At 35.0% G+C, this 22,855-nt stretch overlaps 1 long non-coding RNA gene across 1 annotated transcript in view; it reads left to right on the plus strand.

The window, feature by feature from the left end:
• The first annotated feature begins 438 nt into the window (after positions 1 to 438).
• The window catches only part of LOC145247260 (uncharacterized), a 229,019-nt gene continuing 206,602 nt past the window's right edge, over positions 439 to 22,855 (plus strand). Inside the window, exon 1 of the long non-coding RNA XR_013863224.1 lies at positions 439 to 645. This is a non-coding gene — a long non-coding RNA (uncharacterized LOC145247260). The remainder of the gene's footprint in view (positions 646 to 22,855) is intronic.

Consider the following 22,855-nt stretch of genomic DNA (forward strand, 5'->3'; position numbering starts at 1 on the left):
ACCGCGAAACTGCAAATCAATGGAGTGAACGTCACTACATTGTTTCTGTATCGTTCCTTTGTGCGTTCTACTGAACCAAACCTTTCCCGATTTTGCATGCAATCACTGAGCCTTGTTGTTTTTGATGTATGGGGTAAACACTTGCAAATCTCTAAGATAACAGATAACTACGATCAAAGTTTCATGCAGACTAGACAATCCTGAGGCATGATCTTCATGAGCTCTTTGCAGAATTTAGTCTCGCCAAACAAAAAAACAAAAACAGCAAGGTCAGACGAGTAGCAACACTTATGAAGTAATAAAATTATTTTAAGAGTCACGTCGCGTTCGTCTAAGCTTCTCAACGATGAATGACGTACATGAATGCTAGGTTGGGGAGGCTCGTTTAAAAAATGTTTCCAGGCAAATATGTCACAAGTGTCAGTTAATCTTATTAAATATAGATGCATTCAGTTGGTGTTTTGACACAGGATTAGGCAAGGATTAAAACTTGATGAATTGTCGGTTTAAACAGATTTGCATTAAAAGGGGATTAACTCCAATTGTCTGGAAATAATGTTAAGCACCATAATTGAAGGGGATAAAAAAAAAATTGAAAAATGTTTTTCCGTTTTGCGAAAGAATGCGCCCAACAAAAGGATTATTGTAAGTTACATTGCTTTTTTATAGTTTAGAGTTAATTCATTTAATTTTCATTTATTTTATTATCGTCGGGTGGTTTGATGTCTTTAAATGTGTTTAAGTAAGCGGGCTTTAAGCGACTTAATTGCTTTGTAGTAATGGCCTTCGACGCTGAATGCTGATATACCGCAACGAGTCTCTCTCTCTCTCTCTCTTTCTCACTTTATATATATATATATATATATATATATATATATATATATATATAATTAAATAATAATTATTTATTAATATCTACTAACAATAGTGTTTCATGTTACGCAATCATCAATGTAGTGTAACAATTCCTGTCGTTCATAAGATTTGAATCCAACCACGAAGCTACATTTTACTCCATTTGTTGAGGCCTTACCTCAGAGCCACCTAACAGTTGTCACGAGAATGATGGGGATTAATAACTAATTAATGCGTGCTCTATTCGGGAGCAGACAATACACAATCCAGACTGTTCGAACGACGGAATATATATATATATATATATATATATATATATATATATATATATATATATATATATATATATATATATATATATGTGTGTGTGTGTGTGTGTGTGTGTGTGTGTGTCTGCGTGTCTGTGTGTCTGTGTGTAAATTAAGATATTAAAAAAACACAAGGTTGCATACTAAATCACGTTAGTCGTTATGTCAAAATTATAGTTGTGACCATAAAGCATTTAGATAATAAAAAGGTCTCGTTTTAGTCTCGTGAAACAACAGAAAACTTGTGTGATGGTGTCTGCGTGGGGAGTCTATAATAAACCAATTGTTGCGCAATTACCAACTGCACCTCTCTTTAACTGACAATACTTGAATCTAGTCGCAAGGAGAAATTCAAGTTGATTGGAATCAATGCTGAAAAAAAATCTGCTGTTATTTCGGCGTTTTCCTCCTAGAATAGTTGAAAGAATCTAATCTGCTCGACTATATAAGCCATAAGTAGGATGCATAGATTCATATCTTTTCAAGGGTATTAGTTAAGGATGTGTTTTTTGATATAGTCGCTTTTGCTCGGTCGCACACAACGGTCTGGAAACGCCAAATTCAAAAAGGGCCTTCAGTTCGCTGGCTAGATCCTCAGATACGTGTGCTCCCTCTCTCTCTCCGCTTCCAAGAGAAACTATGACAAAACTATGAAAAATTTTATTTTCAAATTTCCCTCTCAAATATGATCTCGTAAATCTTGCCAAATCACATACCACGAAACCAAGCCCTGCTCTAGGTAGCTGCACTCATTAACCATCCTGGCGTGACCCCATGACCCCTTTTTTGTTGCTCAGCCGTCTGTGGCTGTGTTCGACAGGTCTTGAATTCAGTGACTCACAAACTAGAAAATATGACCCCTTACTAAAATCTATGTCTATGTACAAGCTAAAACTCAGTCTATTAATGTAGCGCCCCATTATATAACAAAAGTATATAGTAAGAAGTGAAATTGTGAAGGATTTGCGCCTTCGGCTACAATGTTCTTATGTCGGAGGATGATTCTAACAGTGCAACGTCTTCAGAGAGCAGGTAAAAGTGTCTGACACGTGACGACGAAACAGAGACAGAAGTAGAAGCCCACGCCTCTAAAGAAGCTTATGTCTCCGAAGAAGTCATGCTTTTGCGAAGGAGCACCCAACAAAAACGACCGCCGCCTATCTGATCATGATCGGGGGACGTGGTAATAGTGCGGAGAGAGAGAGAGAGAGAGAAAGAGAGAGAGAAAGAGAGAGAGAGAGAGAGAGAGAGAGAGAGAGAGAGAGAGGAATAAACGGCCTCGGTTAGCATGTGGCCGTTGTAAGGAAAGCGTGGCTCGCGAACCGAGAATCATTTAGATACGAGGCGAGGACGGTTATACAAATTTAGGCGTTATTGGCAGATTAATAGGAGACGGATTTTTTGCTTGAGAGACTTTTGTTTTGGGATATCATACCAGTTGCATGTGTTTTATTGATGAGGAAAGAAAAAGAAGGACTGCTGCTGCTTATGCAAAGAGCGAACGTTTTCGTTGTTCGCGAAGAGAACAAAAAAATTCGGTCCAATTGTGTGTCCTTTGAACTGGAAATAAGTTATGTGAATGGAAGAATAATTAATTATCAAAATATATCTTTCAGCCATGTAAGTTATAAATATGTCCTTCATAAATATATTTAAACTAGCAATAAGACCCGAAGTTACCCGGGATTAAATGAGGATCAACAAATGTTTCACAGTTTACATACTTTTATTGTCATCGAAATCGATGAGATCGACTATTTCAAATCGATTGATTGTCGGAAGCATATGGCCGTACACCGAGAAGCTTCACATACTTCCTCTCAGTGACTTAGTCCACAGTACATTGTAGTCTACATTGTACTTTAGAAAACCTATTGTTGATTTTATAACATTATTTTTATACTAGCGAGACCTGTGGAAATTCCACAGAGGACTCATTCATATGTAATATATTGATGTTGGTACTCTGTAGATGTTCAGTGTAAATGGAGACGCTCTGATATTATTGTAACTATTTTGTTAAAACTGCAAAAGTATTTATCTAAGCTAGTAAGGACGCTCTGCGTAGCCCAATCGTGAAGTACGTTTAAATATGATATTTTAATTCTTGTAAATTTCGTGTTATAGAGTAAATGTTCTATTGATTTTTATATATTATACAGTTGCAATTTCCAAAATAAAAAAATATAGCCATATGATTTGAGGGTATCAGCTTGAATCGAAACCGAAACCAAAACTTATGAAACATTATATATATATATATATATATATATATATATATATATATATATATATATCTTCAGTTTCTTCAGCTATAATCGAAACCTAAACCAAAATTATGAAATTATTGATAAAAAATTGAATGCTATCAGCTATAATCGAAACCGAAACCAAAATTTATGAATAATTCCTGGTAAAATTATTTATTACAAGAAATAGCAAGAGGTCATCAAATCAGAACGAGCGGAATTATTCTGGGGAGACTTTATTATTTTTATGGACGAAAAGGGAGGGATTATGTTATGTCAATGAGTTTATGATTCAGTTACGAAGGGTGAAACCCCATATCTGTTTCAAGTGCAGAATAGCTGCCGATGATGACTGGGGACGGAAGAAGTACTTGTTATTTCGAGGGAAAAATAGGCATTGCTTCCTCTAAAGATGGTTGCGATTGTGATGATTTTGCTCCTAAGATGTAACGTAGGATTTTAATATAACGACTAAATGTGCCTATAATGGCCTTCTAAAGTTACATAAGATAGCGGTTAATAGTCTAGTAATAATGAATTTAAATGTGATATCTTTGTTGGTAAAATACGATACTTTGGTTCGGTGGGGGGATTTTTGTCCACCAAAAAATTCTATAGGAGATAATCTATGAGAATTGCAAAGGAAGAAATAGGAGACAAGAGTAAACGTTTCCATACGAAAGGTTGATTGGGATGTATGTAAGAAAAGGGTGGTAGAGAGTGAGAATGGGAAACAATTGTGTGGCATGAATATCCAATGTGATAATTTGATTGAAGCAAGGATACCAGGTTTAGTCTTGTTGAAAAAAGGGAACGCAAGTGCCGCTGATGTGAATATGTAGAAAAAAGAAAAGGAGAAGTTCACAATTTACCAAGATTTTAAAAGGGAGATAAAAAGATTGTGGAAGTTGAAGGAAGTAGAAGTTGTACCTGGGAAGCGTGACAAAAAGATTTGTCAAGTGGTTTGGAAAAAAATGGAATCCATTCAAACGTTTGCATGCTTCAGAAGACTGCCTTGTTGGGAACCGTTAGAATCTTGCGGAGAGTACTGGAGAGTTGGGAAATAAGATGCTGATAGCCTAAAGTCATTTGTTACAATCCGTCCGTTAGCATAAAATTCGAAAAAAAAAACAAACTAGAAATGATAATAATAATAATAATAATAATAATAATAATAATAATAGTAAACGACTGTTGCGATGACGCAATTTTTTGTAAAAGTTATTGAAAGAGGTGGAGAGTACTGAAAATCTGGGAAAACTTGTTGTCCAGGGAACACCACAAGTTGTTCTCAAAGAAAAATCTTTGATGATGGCCTGAATGAAAACTCCTAGTAAGTGAATAATAATAATAATAATAATAATAATAATAATAATAATAATAATAATAATAATAATAAGGCTTGGGACCATAACGAAAAGCCACCATGCATGGCTTAATCAGATTGACGAGACAATTTATTTGTCTAATTTTACAAAACATATCTGTTAGTAACGGCGAAAGTGCATGTCTAAAGTCAGAGGAATTAATCTAACGTTAATTAAAAAATCCAACTAAAAACACCCAAAAGTTAAGACTACTACTACTACTACTACTACTACTACTACTACTAATAATAATAATAATAAAATTTTAGTTTGAAAATAACGGCGCTAATGGAACTGGAACTTCTAGTGAAGAGCACACGGCCGGCATCAGCGAGAACCCAGCCGTCAACCTGCAACTGCTAAAAATGAAGTGGAATAAAGACGTTAACACCGCAATTATTGAGCGCTTCTTCAGAAGCAATATTTATGTTGAAAACAGAAAGCTTATTAGGGGGTACAGAAAGCGTATGTTTGGAGAATGGAGAGAACGAGGAACATTTGAATTAACAGAACAGCGCGTGTGCGATCAGGCAAGAGCAACACGGAAGAATTGGTGATCATCAGAGCTGGAATTGGAGGCCATAAAAAGGAAGATGATTGCAAAAATAATGGGGGATGACACGGCAAATGAAGGAGATGAGCAGATTGATGAGGAAAGGACAGAGAATGTAGCGGAAGATGTGGATGAAGTGACAGGAAATCGAGAGGAAACTAAGGACGAGGTAATTAGTAATAATGAGGAAACTTATGATGAAGTGTTGGATAAAACTGAGAAAGTGAGAGGGATCGTCGAAGAGATTATGGCGGAAGGAAAAAGAAGTAATGAGGTCATGTTTAAAAAACTGGACAGAAAAACTCTGGAAATCCAGTCAGAAAAATGAAATGAAGCAATGAAATATGTAAAATGCAAGACCATCACAAAAACAAATAATTTGATTATAGCAGGAAGTGTTTGGGTTGCGAAAAAATTCGGATTGAAAAGAGGTGAACGCAAGAATAGAAACGAACCAAGGTGAAAAAGAAGAATAAAGGATGACATGAAAAAATTAAGAAAGGATGCGAACTTACTTGAAAGAAGGGTGAGAGGACAATTGAGTACAAGGAAGAGAGAAATTAAAACAACTGAATGAAACGTATATAATGAAAAGAAATATAATTAAAACTGTTCCAGACGAGACCAAACAAAGAATGCTAGCAAAAAGTGCGAAAGGAAAAGATATGAAGAGAAAACTCAACAGACCAGAGAGAATAAGTTTAGTTTGGACAAGAAAAAAGTTCTATGAATGACTTGATAGACGGTCAAATTACGTAAATAAAGTACCAACGTCAGAAGAGCGCACACAGTTTTGGAGTAATATTTAGAGTGTAAAAAAGAAACATAAGTGTTTATGGCTGGAATATTTGAGGAATGAATTACAAAGTAAGTAAGACCAATCTCAAGAGCAAGAAGTGAGCAAGGAGAAAGTGAGTAAATAATGTAGGACAATTCCAAATTGGAAAGCTCCCGAACCAGATGGTGTACAGGGGTATTGGTTAAAAAACCCCAACAACTTTACCACCTTGCATGGAAGGATTGCATCTCAAATTGATAGAATGTTGACAGGAGATGTAATTCCTGAATGGAGCACGCGTGGAAGAACACTGCTCTGCCAGAAGGATATTTCAAAGGGCACTGTGGTTGATAACTATCGGCTCATCACCTGCCTTCCACTGATGTAGAAACTACTGGCAGGCATCTTGGCAGATGAGATGTACAAGTATCTATAACATCAAGAGACCTTACGTGTAGACGTTGTAGTAGAGGGACCAAGGATAAGTTGCTTATTAATGGGACAGTATTTCGGGACTGTAAGAGAAGATCCACAAATCTCTGCATGTCATAGATTATTGCAAAGCATATGATCTGATATGATCCGCATAGCTGGACTAAAAAAAGGCATGGAAATATTTGGAATAGCGGCGAATGTGCGAGATTTCTTGGAAAGAAGCATGAAACAATGGAAAGTTTCATTAACTCAAATGGAGAATCTCTTAGGGAAGTTCATGTGAAGAGAAGGATTTTTCAAGGGGTGTCGCCATTGTTGTTTATTTTGAGTATGGTACCCTTGTCGTTCATATTACGAAAAGTAAATGTGTTTTATGAGTAGGGAAAAAAGGATTACTGGGTAAACCATTTATTATTTATGGATGACTTGAAGTTGTATGCAAAAATCAAATACCAGCTAAACATACTTGTAAGAACTGTTCAAATATTCAGTAATGACATAGATATGGAATTCGACATAAAGAAGTGTGGTCCCTTTAAATTAAAAAGGGGGGAAAATTGTTGAAAATAAAGAAATAAAAATTTTAATGGGGAAATGATAAAAGAGGTTGGAGAAGAAGGATACATCTACTTAGGAATTGTGGAATTAGATAAAATAAAAGAAGCTGAAATGAAGGAAATAATAGGAAAAGAATACAAGAGAAGACTACAGTTCGTTCTTAGGCCAAGATTGAATGGGTGTAAGAAAATACTCACAGTAAATACATGGGCAACAGCTATATTTTGATATGAGGCGGGTATTCAACGGAAATAAAATGAGCTTAAAGATATGGACAGGAAGACAAGGAAAACGATGACAATGAATGGAGCTTTTCACACAAAGAATGATGTCGATAGATTATATGCAAAAAGAAAATAGGGAGGACGAGGACTAATAGGTGTAGAACAATGTGTAAAAGAAGAAGAAAATAGTCTGAAAATTTACATCTCTAACTGTAAAGGGCGTGTCAAAATTTGAAAAATTGCAAGAGAACGCACTTGTAAGAAGAAAGGAATGTAAGGCAATAAATGAACAAAAAATGAAAGACAAGTGAATTGAGAAAAAGATGCAATAGAGATCTACCAGAGGAAGAGGACAAGGAAAAAACCTGGCGATGGTTGTCAAAATGTGACTTGAAGATTCGGACAGAAGCCCTAAATGTTCCACGCAGGAGCAAGCACCCAAGACAAATTATGTGAAGTATCACATTGATAAAACGGCTTAATATTCCCTATATCGACTGTGTGGACAGAAAGGTGAGAATGTACAACATCTCGTCAGTAGTTGTGAGAAGTTAGCTCAAAATGAATACAAGAGACGATATGACAATATTGCGAGAAAGGTCCATCGGAATATATGCAAGAAAAGAGGGTTGGAATGTAGTGAAAAATAGTACGAGCATGTTGAAGAAAGGTTGGTGGAAAGTGAAATAATTGTGGAATATGAATATTCGATGTAATAATGTGATTGAAGCAAGGAGACCAGATTTAGTTTAGTTGGAAAAAATGAAAACAAGGCAATAATCATTGATAACGCATTGCCAGCTGATATGAATGTGGAATAAAAAGAAAAAAAAAAAGGTCGATAAGTACCAAGACTTGAAAAAGGGAGATAAAAAAGATTGTGGAAGTTGTAAGAAGGTAGAAGTTGTACCTATTGTGATGGGAACCCTGATGAGTTTAACAAAAGGATTTTACAAATGGATTGAGAAAATTAAGATCCATTGCAATGTTGGAGTACTTCAAAAGACTCCCTTGTTGGGAACCGCCAGAACTTGCGGAAAGTGCAGGAAGATGCTGATAACCTATGTTCATTTGTTCTGACTTGTCTATCAGTATAAAATCGGCAATACCAAAATGTGAATAATAATAATAATAATAATAATAATAATAATAATAATAATAATAATAATAATAGCAAACTGGTCTCTATAGAAGACTGTAAATATCACGAAAAAAGAATTAGCAAAATACATAATGTAGAACACCGACAGAATAATTACTGCGGCAAGAGACACAGAAGAAGAAAACAAGATAGAAAAAAGAGACAAGGAAAGAAAAATGGGAAGAAAAACAGTTACATGAATGATGCATACGAGTGACAAAAGAAGAGACAAACGAAAATACTTGGAAATGGCTACAAAAAGTAAACCTTAACAGGGAAACTGAATCACTAATAACAGCTGCGCAAGATAATGCAATTAGAACCAACCACATTAAAGCAAGGATCGATAAGACATAAGAAAACAGTAATACAGACTCTGTGGACAAAAAGACGAAATAATAAACTACATAATAAGTGAATGTAGCAAACTAGCACAAAAGGAATATAAAAATAGACACGATCAAGTGCGGAAGGCAGTGCATTGGCAATTATGCAAACAAATGAATTTTGAACGCACAGACAAATGGTACAAACACAAACCGGCAGCAGTAATAGAAAATGAAAGTCACAAAATCCTATGGGACATGGGTATACCAACGGATAAACCCATCCAAGCAAGAAGACCAGATGTCAATTATGCTAACAAGAAGGAAAAGGCCTGCCAGATTATAGATTTTGCCGTCTAGCATACCACAGAATGAAAATCAAGGAGAATGAGAAGCGGAGCAAATAAACGGAACTGGCCAGAGAGCTCGAAGGGATCTGAAGAATGAAGAAAGTAAAAATAACACCACTAATAGTAGGAGCGCTAGGAACGAAAAAAGAATGGAAGAGATTGGAATCAGAGGGATGGGCGAGAAAGTACAACGAATTTCAATAATAAAAACTGCAGTAATATTAAGAAAGCCTCCTTAATATAAAGACTAACACCACACACAAACCACACGGAAACTGGACACAGAAACGGCTACAGATGCAAAACACAAAGTAACATCGCATGAAATTATGAAAACAAACTATATAAATGAAAAAAAAACCGCCCCCTTTTTTGTGAGTGTCGCCATAGACAGGCACCACACCTAATAAGAGAGAAAGCACTAGCCAGACCTCTGTTGGAGATTTGTAAAGAGGACTGGGACCTTGTGGAGGCTTATTGCCACCCAAATTCCAGTGAAGACCAATGGTCGCCGCCAAGGAGAAATCAATGGTAAGCGGCTGTTATGATAACGCAAATTCTTTTGCAAAAAGGTGGAGAGTACTGGAAATCTGGGGAGACTTGTTGTCACTACGACTCCAAGGAACACCACAAGTTGTTCTCGGAAAACAATCTTTGATGATGGCTTGTATGAATGCTCTTAGTGATAAGATAATAACTAAATAAAAAAATCTGTTGAGTTCCTGTTAGAGTCCGTTTTCATCTAATTGTTAGTAGAGATTGTGTCTTCTCTGCCTTAAATCTAGTTGGGGAAAGAGGCCGTTCGAACTCTCATTTCTAGTTCCTGATGTCATAGCTACTCAAGATTTACTGCGCCTTCATATATCTAATAAACGGCTATACAACCTAATACATTTTTATACAACGTAATACGTTTTTATACAACCTAATACATTTTTATACAACGTAATATGTTTTTGTAGTTTTCACAATGGGAGAAAATATCTCAGAAAACGGATTCATCTTTATTTCACAATGGAAACAATTTCTATATCTGATTCTAAACGCTAAATTAGCCATTTTATTTTTTAAGCATAACCGTTTTTATTGTTGTACAGCTGGAAAAAGTTACGCATCAAAGAACATAATTATTTTCTTCGTGGGTGTCAAATATAAGAAAATAAAATTAAAAAAATAGAAGCTGAAATAATGAAAAAAATATTTTTAATAAAAGCACGAAGACTTTGATATGGTTTCATTAATCTGCGTTTTGTTGTCGAGAAGATTTCTAGTTGCATTATGGGAAAAAGGATTTACGTTTTGAGAAATGGAAACAAAATGGCTTATCGATATATGCGGTATTGATTTTGAGAGACAAAGGAAAAACGGACTGAGAGAAAATAGAATGAGGAGAGAAAATAGGTGATATGTTTAGAGAGACACAAAGGAAGAGATAGATAGATATATAGAGAGAAAGATGGAGAGTATTCAGATAATAGAATGAAGGTAAAGAAAGAAAGAAACGAGAGAGAGAGAGAGAGCGAGAGGGCGAGAAATAGAGATGGAGAGAGAGAAGAACGAAAAGGAAGGGAGAAGATAAATATATTTTATAATAAAAAAAAAGACCAACGAAAGAAAGAGGAAGGGATATACTTTTTGTTACTGAGGACACACACACACACACACACACACACACACACACACACACACACACACACACACACACACACACACACACACATATATATATTAGTAAAAGGATAAAAAAGAAATAGAACGAAAGTGAGAGATGGGTGAGAGAAAAGGAAGGATGGAAACAGATAAGGAGAGGCATACAGTAAGTGAAAGAATTAAAAATAAAGATAGTTTTGATAATGATTTATTTTTATGTCCTTGGAAAAATTTTACAATGAGATGATATCCTTAACCAATTTGGATTAGGAATACATCAGAAGACATACTGAATCATGCTACGCCTGAGTGAATTTCTATTAAAAAAGTAACAAGATCAAGGCATGTGAGCAGACAACACCAAACCGCGAAAAGCGAGATGAAAAATTTAATCTGCCCAATTTGTTTTTTTTATTGTATGTGTGTTTTTGTTTTTCGGAAAATATATTTTTTGTTTCAATAAAAGCGGAGTAACTCTGTATGGACGAATACAGAGTAACACTGCTTTATTAGATGGCAGCCATTAAAAAAAATGTAAATTTCTCCTGGCAATCTTAAACTAATTACGCTCGTTTATGAAATCGTCAAAAAGTTATATGAAATTACATTAATCTCTAAGCGTGCAAAAACAACTAATAAAGTAAGATATATTTTTTCTAGAAATCTGTTTCGTTTTTTGAAGGAAAATGTGTGCTGCTGAACAAAATATGGTGTGCTGAGGCATTTATGATAATAATAATAATAATAATAATAATAATAATAATAATAATAATAATAATCCGTCTTTTAGTGAATGTCGCTCGTCTTCCGTTTGTTGGTGTAAAAGCAGTTAAAGTAAAATCAGTATCTTTATAGTTTCTTTGTCATCAATAACTTTCTGCCTGCAAAATGAATATTTGATTCTGGTTCATCAGGGTTTTTGTTGTTGTGGATAATTGTAGCATGTTTTTAATTTATTCCTTCTCATAAATACTTTGCCCGGGTTGGAATCATTTTTCTATTTGCCGTTCTCTTATAAAGGGAAGTAACTCAGCATTCGTCTTTACAGAATTACTCCATTTTGATTGAAACAAAAATATTTTTGGAAACACAAACGCACGCACGCACACAAACAACAACAACAACAACAACAACAAATGATATACATTGTACAAATATATTGGAGACATTGCCAAGGCTGCTGCAAAGAAGGTTGACTCCCTCTAACGTGCTAGAAAATTACTCACACCAAATAGCATCTTTTATCTTTACAAAGCAACAATTCATGGATTATTGTTGCCATATTTGGGCCGGAGTATCTATCACTAGTCTCCTACTTTTATACAGCCCTCCCCCAAAGAGTCTCAAATCAAAAAGATTCCGCATTATCAAACATTCTATCATTATCGTTAAATTGTACGGTCAAATGGCCAGTTAAAATAACTTTTAATTATACAGCGTATGGGGTTCCAAGCTCCCATAACATTTCAAAATGTCAAGAATAAAATAATTAATTAAAAAACTATTAACAAAATATTAAAATCGCTGACTTGTTCACGACTAAACCAAAATGCTTAATGATGGATTTAATTTCGTAATTAAATTAGGTTTGGATTTTTAAATTTTGTTTTGTTTTACGGAATTGCATCTCCTTTTTCAAAATAAATATTCGATTAATTGATAACAAATTTCATAATTCTCTTATTTGTGAGAGACACATTTTGTTATATTTTACCATTTTGTTAATACAGATATCTTTTCTAATTATTTTATTATTAGAATCCTTTGAGATGAGTAAGTTGTTTATTTATTTATTTGCGGATTGTTATCCCCATCTCATAGTTGTTGTTTCACAACATTTCGGCCAACTATTCCTCTGGCCTGCATCAGTTAGGAGACTCGGCGTGCTTACCCCGTCGCATTAACCACCTGTCGAAGACCGGAGGAATAGTTGGCCGAAACGTCATAAAACAACAGCTATAAAAAAGATGAGGATAATAGTCTGCGAACAAACAAATAAATAATTTACTAACATTCGTCATTGTAACAATTTTATTTTATTTTATGTAGAATTCGTTTTGTTTTTATTTTCATGCTGATTTTGTTCACGTGTTTGAATTTTGTTGCTCTTTTAAAGTCTTATTGTTTGTTGCTTTTGACCTTACATTTGTTAGCAAATTATAAATATCTGTTATCGCGATATTCTTGCACAAGACAACAAAGAATTTCCCATTCAGCAGTATTCACTCCCCTTAAAAATTGAAAAAGCATTTTCATTCTTTAGTTTGTAATACCATTTTCGTTAGTCAGTTACGTTTAAGTCTGCAATATCAATTTAATGGGTCTGTCACGACCTGTCACGTTTATGTTCAGAATAGCATTTTCGTCGATATGTTACTCTTTTGTTTGAAATATATTTTCGTTTAATGCTTAAATTTGCAATATGATTTCCGTTTAATGCTTAAATTTGCAATATGATTTCCGTTTAATGCTTAAATTTGCAATATGATTTCCGTTTAATGCTTAAATTTGCAATATGATTTTCGTTTAATGCTTAAATTTGCAATATGATTTCCGTTTAATGCTTAAATTTGCAATATGATTTCCGTTTAATGCTTAAATTTGCAATATGATTTTCGTTTAATGCTTAAATTTGCAATATGATTTCCGTTTAATGCTTAAATTTGCAATATGATTTCCGTTTAATGCTTAAATTTGCAATATGATTTCCGTTTAATGCTTAAATTTGCAATATGATTTTCGTTTAATGCTTAAATTTGTAATATGATTTTCGTTTAATGCTTAAATTTGCAATATGATTTCCGTTTAATGCTTAAATTTGCAATGTGATTTTCGTTTTTTTTTTTTTTAAATTTTTTATTACATTTTCACCCCAAACAAGGCAAATTGCCACTTTGGTGTAGGGGCTACTATCAGGGGCAACAGCTACTGGGGTACTATGTAGGGATTTGGGCAGCAAGGTGTCGGTTCACGTTACACTTGAACTTCTGCACGTCAGTACTGTTGGGGAAGCAGGGACCTGGAATGGAATTCCAGAGTCTTGCGGTTCTGGGGAAGAAACTATTGGAGTAAAAAGATCTTTTACATCTAGGGATCTCTACAGTGTGGGGGTGGGATTTAGTAGCCTGTCGGGTTTGTCGAGGGTGCTTGCGTCGTGGGGGCACAAGTGATTGCAGTTCGTCAGAGCATTCACCACTAAAATACTTGTAGAAAAGGCAGAGGGATGCAACATTTCGTCGATGGGACAGAGGCTGAAGCTTAGATACCAGTTCAGGGCCTATCAGGTTTGCGACTCTCTTTTGAACCTTGTCAAGGAGCGAGAGACTAGTAGCAGATGCACCAGCCCAGATGTGGCAGCAATACTCCATACATGGGCGAATGGTGGCCTTATAGAGGTACAGGATACTTTCGGGTGTTAGTAGTTTTCTAGCACGGTAGAGAGAGCCTACCTTTCTTGCAGCGGCCCTGGCAATGCCTTCAATGTAATTGTTCCAACTCATGTTTCCTGTGAACGTTAGGCCAAGGAGTTTGAAAGATGGACTCTCAGATAAAGAGTCGTTGGCCATTGCTATGGGTGGTAGAGAGGGTTTTTTGTAATTATTGAATGAAACTAGTTTAGTCTTGGCAGCATTGAACGCGACCAACCACTTTTGTCCCCATTCCACTACAGATTGGAGGTCTTCCTCTAGTGTTTCTGCCATTTCTTTAGAAATGTGTTCATTCGTCTTCCTGTCGTGTCTGCCGTAGAGTGTAGTGTCATCAGCATATATACCCATCTCAGAGGCAATGTTGTCGGGGAGGTCATTTATGAATATCAGGAACAATAGAGGTCCAAGGATAGAACCTTGGGGCACTCCCGCATTTATATCATATTGTTTAGATGTGCGACCGTCGAGGACTACCTGGATTTTTCTCTTATCTAAGAAGGATTTAATTATGTTAAGTATTCTACCAGTGATACCGTATGATCTGATTTTACTGAGGAGACCCTCAATGCTTAAATTTGCAATATGATTTTCGTTTAATGCTGAAATTTGCAATATTATTTTCGTTTAATGCTTAAATTTGCAATTTTTGTTTAATGCTTAAATTTGCAATATGATTTTCGTCGGCATGTTATGTTTAATCCTCATAGCGTCGAACTTCTTTGATAGAAAAATGATTTTTACGCGTATTTTTAAAGTGCCATTGTCTACGAAAACATTTGTAGCATCTAAGTAGGACTATCAAAATATATAATAAAATTGAACTAATTTGCATATTGTGATGTTGGCCATCTTGAACTTATAATGTCGTTGTCCATTCGCTCACGGGAAATTGTTATTTTCTTATGCACTCTTTGTCGATTGCTGAATGTATTGTGTATATTTGTGCTGCTGTTTTTTTTTTTATTGTAAATAAAGTCAGCTTGAATGTAATGTCGTTTGCTATTTGAGGTGGTAGACTTGTCGCAATTTTGCGACAGCTGTACTAAAGAAGGTTACGTTTGAAAAGAATTTCGTCGGTCTGTTATGCTAAAGTTTGGAATAGCATTTTAAAGAATGGGGTTCTCGTGATTTTGTATTTTGACTTGTAACATCTTACCGAGAACAAGTATCGACCATTCTTTTATGAAAAAAACCATGGTAAAGTGAATAAAGACATTTGATTTAATATATTCGAGAACGAATGAGCATCCATGTCAAAAATTATGCTCAACCAATGTTCATACTAATATTTATATAAACTCATTATCATTTCTAATGATCAAAAGAAAAAAATAAGTCACCGTTGACCTTTTGATTAGAGTGGAGGATTTCTTTCCAATTTCATTCCAGACAACGAAGATTGCCTGAGTTATTTGCTTTCTTGCACCTATCACCAGTTAAAATGGTTTCGTCCGAAGGCTAGAAAATGTGTTAAATAGAGAAGTAATCAACCATCTCAGCAAAAATAACCTTCTTAGTGACACGCAATATGGTTTCCGTTTTGCTAGATCTACAGCGGATGTGCTTACAGTTATATCTCATAGGATTAGCGAATCTCTCGACAGAGGCAACCTTTCTAGGACAATTGCTCTTGATATTTCAAAGGTCTTTGATAGGGTATGGCATAAAGGTTTACTTCACAAGATCTCCAGCTATTGTATAGCTGGAAATGTCTTTTCAATTATTAAATCATTTCTCTCTGATAGGTTCATAAGAGTAGTAGTTGATGGGCAAAAATCAGAAGCTCATAGTACTAATGCTGGAGTCCCTTAGGGGTCCATCCTGGGCCCAACTCTTTTCCTGATCTACATTAATGATCTTCCTAATCACACCCTTACATCATTCGTAGACATTTTTGCTGATGACACTACCATCTATGGTAGCACATCTAAGACAGTAAACGACCAAGTTCTCTCCGATTATATCTCCTCTGATCTTGATCACGTTTTACAATAGGGTAAGGAGTGGCTGGTAATTTTTAATGTATCTAAAACCAAGCTTCTCTCTTTACATCATCAACGTTCTGATCCACATCTGACATCAATTGAAATGAATGGCTCTCGTCTTGGGGAGGCCTCAAGTTTTGACAAGCTTCTGGGCTTGACCTTTACTTCTGACCTTAAGTGGAATACGTACATCAAATCTGTTGCCAAGGCCGCTGGAAAAATGGTCGAATCCTATCGATCCAGTAAATATCTCACTGCTGATGCAATTCTCTATCTATATAAGAGCCAGGTACGTCCAAAACTGGCATACTTTTGCCACATCTGGGCAGGAGCTGCTAGAAAGAACCTGTCCTGCCTTGATAAGGTTCAAAATAGACTTCGTGGCCTCGTGGGAGATGTTCTTTTCTCTTCGCTTCGACCTCTATCTCACAGAAGAGATGTTGCGAGCTTGTCTCTGCTTTATGGTTATTTTCATGGAAAGTGTTCGACTGAGCTTCAATCTATGGTCCCCTCGCCAAACTTTCACAAGAAACACTTGTCTAGCTGAAAACACTATTACTAATTCCCCCACTCTTTATCTGTGCCTAAACCTAAACGTAGAGTCCATGAACAAAGCTTCTTTCTTAGAACTGCACGCCTGTGGAATTGTCTTCCGTTTTCCTGCTTTCCAGCTGTCTATAATATGGTTGTCTTCAAGTCCAACGTAAACAAGTTTCTGATAAGCCGTTCCACTTAAGTTAACAAATTTACCGAACTTCCATTACTGTCGATTACTATATTGCTCTTTTGACTACTGTTCACTCTTAAACCTTTATCCTTGAGTGGCCTCTCGGCCTTGATAAGTGGGGACGCCTATGTAAAAAAAATGAAAAATTTCAGCTAGATCAGACAACTGGAAGTGGGTCAGGGGCATTACTTATTGCACGCCCCTCGTATTTATTGTTTTATGCAAAAAATAGTCAAGTACAATGCGAACTTTTTATCGGACACTGTTTGTTACAGACTTCAAGTTCCGATTTAACAAACATTTTGATAATAGCGGAATTCGTTACATAATACGCGGGAAAATGCTTCTATTTCCTGTTATTCATATTAATATGCAATAATATGGGAAGATGCGACACATTAGAAATCTGGACTGTGACAAATTGTCCGGAAGCTGTGTATGGGAAAACTAATAATTGGAGGTCTAAATAAGATCGATACACTTAAAAAATGTGAGAATTGGAAAGCAGAAGCATTTCTTTGTATATGACGTCAATAGGGTCAAAACAACACATGAGAATGTCATATAATAACACTTTTTATGAAAAAATCATTTATCTAGTGATCTTTGTGGATGAGAATAACTCATGTATCAAAAAAAAAAAAAAAAAAATGAAAGGTAAACAGGTTTACGGCCCTTACGCTTAAGAATAATCAGACAAACTATAAAATTGGAGAGTGCTATGGAATATACTTTACTTCTCTCTAATCCGATATTTATTTAGCAACTTCTATAGTCTGACACGCTAAGCTGTTGCCGTTAATTCGTGGATAGGATGTTTTGAAACAACTAAACTTGAAATCTTTTTTGAACTCGTATTATACCACAATGGTAAACAATTTTCCTTCGTGTACCTGATATTAAACAGAATTTCCATCAGCAGAGTTTCTTTACAAGAACTTGCCATCTATAGAACGCATTACTATGGGGTTAATTCCTTGCAGACTGTAACATGATGTCAAATATAATGTTAATAAACCGTACTCATAAGTAATCATATTTTGTTTATTCCATTCATTATTTTGAATCATCTCATAATATTCTTCATCACCCATCACACAATCTACACATCTTATTAATCCTTAGTCTCGAGTTTCATTTGGTCTGGATAAGTGGTGACGCCTCATTAGTAAAAAAGGATCAAGTAAGTTTCTTGGATCTCAGAAGTAAGCGAATATGAAAGGGACGAATATGGGTTTACACCTGTTTCTTCCGTTTGATCGGCGCGCACTATTAATAAACGAATAATAAATCTGGGTTGTTTTATTTTTTTGTCACGACATCGATTTTAAAAGCATGAAAAGACTTTATTCACGAGTGTACAAACACAAAGAAACCACAAATTCATCAAAATGGAAGAAGGTGTACTGAGCAGACGAGAAAGACGAGTAACTCTGTTACAGTTAGTTATACTTCCTTGTCCGACAAATATATTCAGAATTCACCACTAGGGTAGGAAAAGTTCCATTTTAAGAAAAAAACAAAACAACAAAAAAAACAGGGAGGGGGTATCATTTAAACGCGATAGTGTTTGAATATATTGTTAAGTATCAGTTTTAATCATTTAGAACTGCTTTAAAGCTTCACCGCTCACTCATTTTTCGATGAAATTTCAAACAATTATCACAGTTTATAGATCATCTTCTCAGCTATATTGTTTAAAAAAAATTTAAATTTTCGTTCAGTAAAACAAGAGTTATTATTAATTTACTGGTGTTAAAAATCGTAAAAAAAAAAACATAAGGAGGTGAGCGATATTTTTTCTGATTGGTTTCCATAGCAACACGTTGCTTCAGTGACTAGTGTTGCTACTAATTCACCGCTCTCGCGAAAAGAGAAGTAACAAGTGAAACAGAGAGAATAAAAGCAGACGAGTGCCGTACATTGTTATTACATATATGTATGTTATGCTTATGGGGGCAAGAAAATAAGACTGAAATTAAACAAAAGAACAAGTGAATTTGCTAGAAGCCTGGAAAAATCATGGATTACAATAGAAAAATGCGAGCATAAAAAGTAATATGGTTAAGTTTAAACGTGGAAAAGAAAAGGACAAGGCATTCTAGTAAGAAATATAATAAATTTATAACTTCAAATATTCCAGCATTAAGAATTAAAAAGAAAATTCAATTTAACATTATATTATAATCAACTCTTAATGCTGCAATATTTTAAGTTATAAATTTATTACATTTTTTACTAGAATATCTTGTCTGTTTCTTTTCCATGTTTAAGCTTAACCATATTACTTTTCATGCTCGCATTTTTCTATTGTAATTAAATATTGTTTTCATGAATTTCTTTTCTAATTTAAAAAAACATTTGAATAAACAAACGAAACACTGTCCGTATTCGTCAAAACAGAAGATGCGTTTTTTTTTTCGGGTTGTGTATGCTTTAAGCACCCCAAAGTGTTGTTTTTAAATTACTCCATTCTCTATTTTTATAATCAAGAGAACAAAAGTTTAGATTCTACGAATTTGCAATATTTTTACCACCAGCTTTAAAACTCTAAAACTGTTGACTAGAATAACTAAAATATGTTTTACTTGTTTGTGAGCTATTGAATGCCGAAACAAAATATCTGTTTAGAGGTGACTGTTGTGAAATGAATAGTGGTGCAACGCCCTAAATATGCAAAGTTCGAATACGATAGGTTCCATAGTAGCATTTAATAATAAAGAAATATATAAATACACAGAAAATATACTCTGTTAAATATTCCACGTTATGCTCGATTACATTATCGTTCTATTTTCAACAACGAGCGAGCAAGAAGCCGGATAAGAATTAAAGGTGTTTTAAACATACATGCGGCTGTTTATATTGCCTCCCTTTTTTATAGTCGCTTTTCTCATCGTCATTTCATGATCGACGTTTCATGCTACGTCCTATTGTTGTTGATCTTTTATTTAGGCGAATAAACTAATCCTGCATCGAAAACACATCGAATCTTTGATGAGATTTTATTGGAAATAATTCAAGTAATAACTAATGTTTTGCTACTGAAAGTTAATTTCTATTTAACAAAACGACTTTACGCGCATACGGACAGACACCGGTAGCATTCATCTTAGATTATTTCTACATTATTTCGAAATGTCCCGTTCACTTAACTTCCAACGGAGTAGCTGAGCTAAAAATCTGACTTTTCTCTCGTTCGAAAATATGACTCATGTCATAACGTGATCGTCCGACTTTTGTTTGTCTATAGAGCTTAATTTCTTTATCCCTGCTTCTTGTCATAACCTGGATGTTCCAAATTCGAATCTATGTGGTTCTAGATCGCAATTATGGATGTTGATAACCTTTACGTGTTCCTTCTGTGTCCCTTCTTATGAGTACGTGTTTAAAAGAAATCAAATTATAGCATGAAGTATCTTAGTATGGCAGTTCTTAATGTACGAATCAAAGTTGGCAGTGGTTAAGTACATAACGAGGCAGACTGACGAGCTGTTTGAATCCAGTTAGCTTCGTAGAATAATTTGTACTTAGGATGTTGGCAACCTTCACATGGTACCTCATGTAAGTATCCACCAACAGTAAAATCCATGACAACAACAGCAAAATATTAATACGGATTTACTTTATTTTTACAACACCAATTATAAACGATTCATTGTTAGCGATTCATTGAATACAAGTTGCTATTTGTACCATGGTGGAAGAAAAGTGCGGTTTATTAAAAATCACCATTCGCATATATGTACCAGTTTCAATTGTTTGGAGCATGTATAAACAATGATACACACGTTGTCGTCGCCGGAAACCTAGGTTATTCGTTATCTGCTGATACAAACACTCTGATGTTGTTGTTTTATTCTTTGAAGAAACTAAAGAAATGAACAGCTACACAGAAGACTAAAGAAAAGAAACGCAACAGAAAAAAACCATAGAAACTAAAGAAAAGAAACGCAACAGAAAAAAACCATAGAAACTAAAGAAAAGAAACGCAACAGAAAAAAACCATAGAAACTAAAGAAAAGAAACGCAACAGAAAAAAACCATAGAAACTAAAGAAAAGAAACGCAACAGAAAAAAAACCATAGAAACTAAAGAAAAGAAACGCAACAGAAAAAAACCATAGAAACTAAAGAAAAGAAACGCAACAGAAAAAAACATAGAAACTAAAGAAAAGAAACGCAACAGAAAAAAACCATAGAAACTAAAGAAAAGAAACGCAACAGAAAAAAACCATAGAAACTAAAGAAAAGAAACGCAACAGAAAAAAACTATAGAAACTAAAGAAAAGAAACGCAACAGAAAAAAAACCATAGAAACTAAAGAAAAGAAAAGTTTCATGAAAAACCAGAACGAGAAGTTATATGAATAAAAAAAAGAACATAAGCAGAGAAAACAAAAACGTCACAAGAAAAACAGGGCGAGAAAACCAACACTTCAAAATGAAAAATTACTTGCGCGTGTGAGAGCGAAAGACAGGTTGGTTACTCAACTACCTCGAATATTCCATCGAATAGAATTGGAATTTACTTTCAATGAGGAAATGCTCAACAAATCTGGGACCTAATCACAACATCCCATTCTATTTAAGGATTACTATTCTATTTGCATACCAAAACCTCATACCCTTTTTATGTTTCAACCCTTATTTTCTTTCTCTGTCTCCCTTAAAACGATTTGATCCTTTATGTGTTTTCTATGTGTGTGCTGAATAGCAAATGTATATTTAATATTTGGCTAATGAATTTCCGCTGAGGAGATGAGCCTACATCGAAAATCCATGGATAAAGGAAGTTATTTTGAATATTGTATTCTTTGTTCAAATAATAAAGTTTTGTTTAGAAAAATTATATGATCTAATTTATCTCATTATTCTGATATATATATATATATATATATATATATATATATATATATATATATATATATATATATATATATGTTGCAGGGATACTATGTAGGGAGTTGAGCAGCAAGATGTTTGCTTCCATTACAATTGAGCTTCTGCATGTCAGTACTGTTAGGAAAGCAAGAACCTGGAAGGGAATCCCAAAGTCTAGCAGTTCTGGGGAGAAACTATTAAGAGTAGAAGACCTTCTTACATCTAAGGATCTCTACTGTGTAGGGGTGGGATTTTGTTGTTTGTCGGATTTGTCAGGGGCTTGTAGTTCGTCAGAGATCCACCATTAAAATACTTGTAGAACAGGCAGAGAGATGTAACATTTCGTCGATGGGACAGAGGCTGAAGGTTAGATGACAGTTCAGGACACCAGGTTGGCGACTCTCTTTTAAACCCTGTCCAGGAGCGAGAGACTAGTAGCAGATGAACCAGCCCAATTATGACAACAATACTCCATACATGGGCGAATGGTGACCTTGTAGAGGTACAGGATACTTTCAGGTATAAGTAACTTTCTAGCACGGTAGAGAGAACCCACCTTCCTTGCAACGGCCCTGGCAATGCTCTTAATGTATCTGCTCCAACTCATGTTCTCTGTGAACGGTAAGCCGAGGAGTTTGAATGAAATACTTTCAGGTAATGTATCTTTGGTCATAGCTATTTGTGATTGCTAAGGTTACTTGTAATTATTGAAGGAAACAAACTTAGTCTTGGCAGCATTGAATGTGATTGCCCCCCCCATTCCACTACAGATTGGAGGTCTTTCTGTAGTATTTTTGCCATTTCCTTAGATATGTGTTCATTTGTTTTGCCCTCGTCCCTGCTATAGAGCGTGGTGTCATCAGCAAATATATCCATCTCAGAGACAATTTTATCAGGGAGGTCATTTATAAATATTAGGAATAATAAAGGTTTAAGGATAGATCCCTGAGGTACACCTGCATTTATATCATACTGTTTAGATGTACGATCACCGAGGAAAACATGGATTCTTTTCTTATTTAAGAAGGATTTAATTATG

The sequence above is a fragment of the Euprymna scolopes genome, chromosome 25 (assembly GCF_053919585.1).
Source record: "Euprymna scolopes isolate OS-2025 chromosome 25, ASM5391958v1, whole genome shotgun sequence".
Lineage (NCBI taxonomy): Eukaryota > Metazoa > Mollusca > Cephalopoda > Sepiida > Sepiolidae > Euprymna > Euprymna scolopes.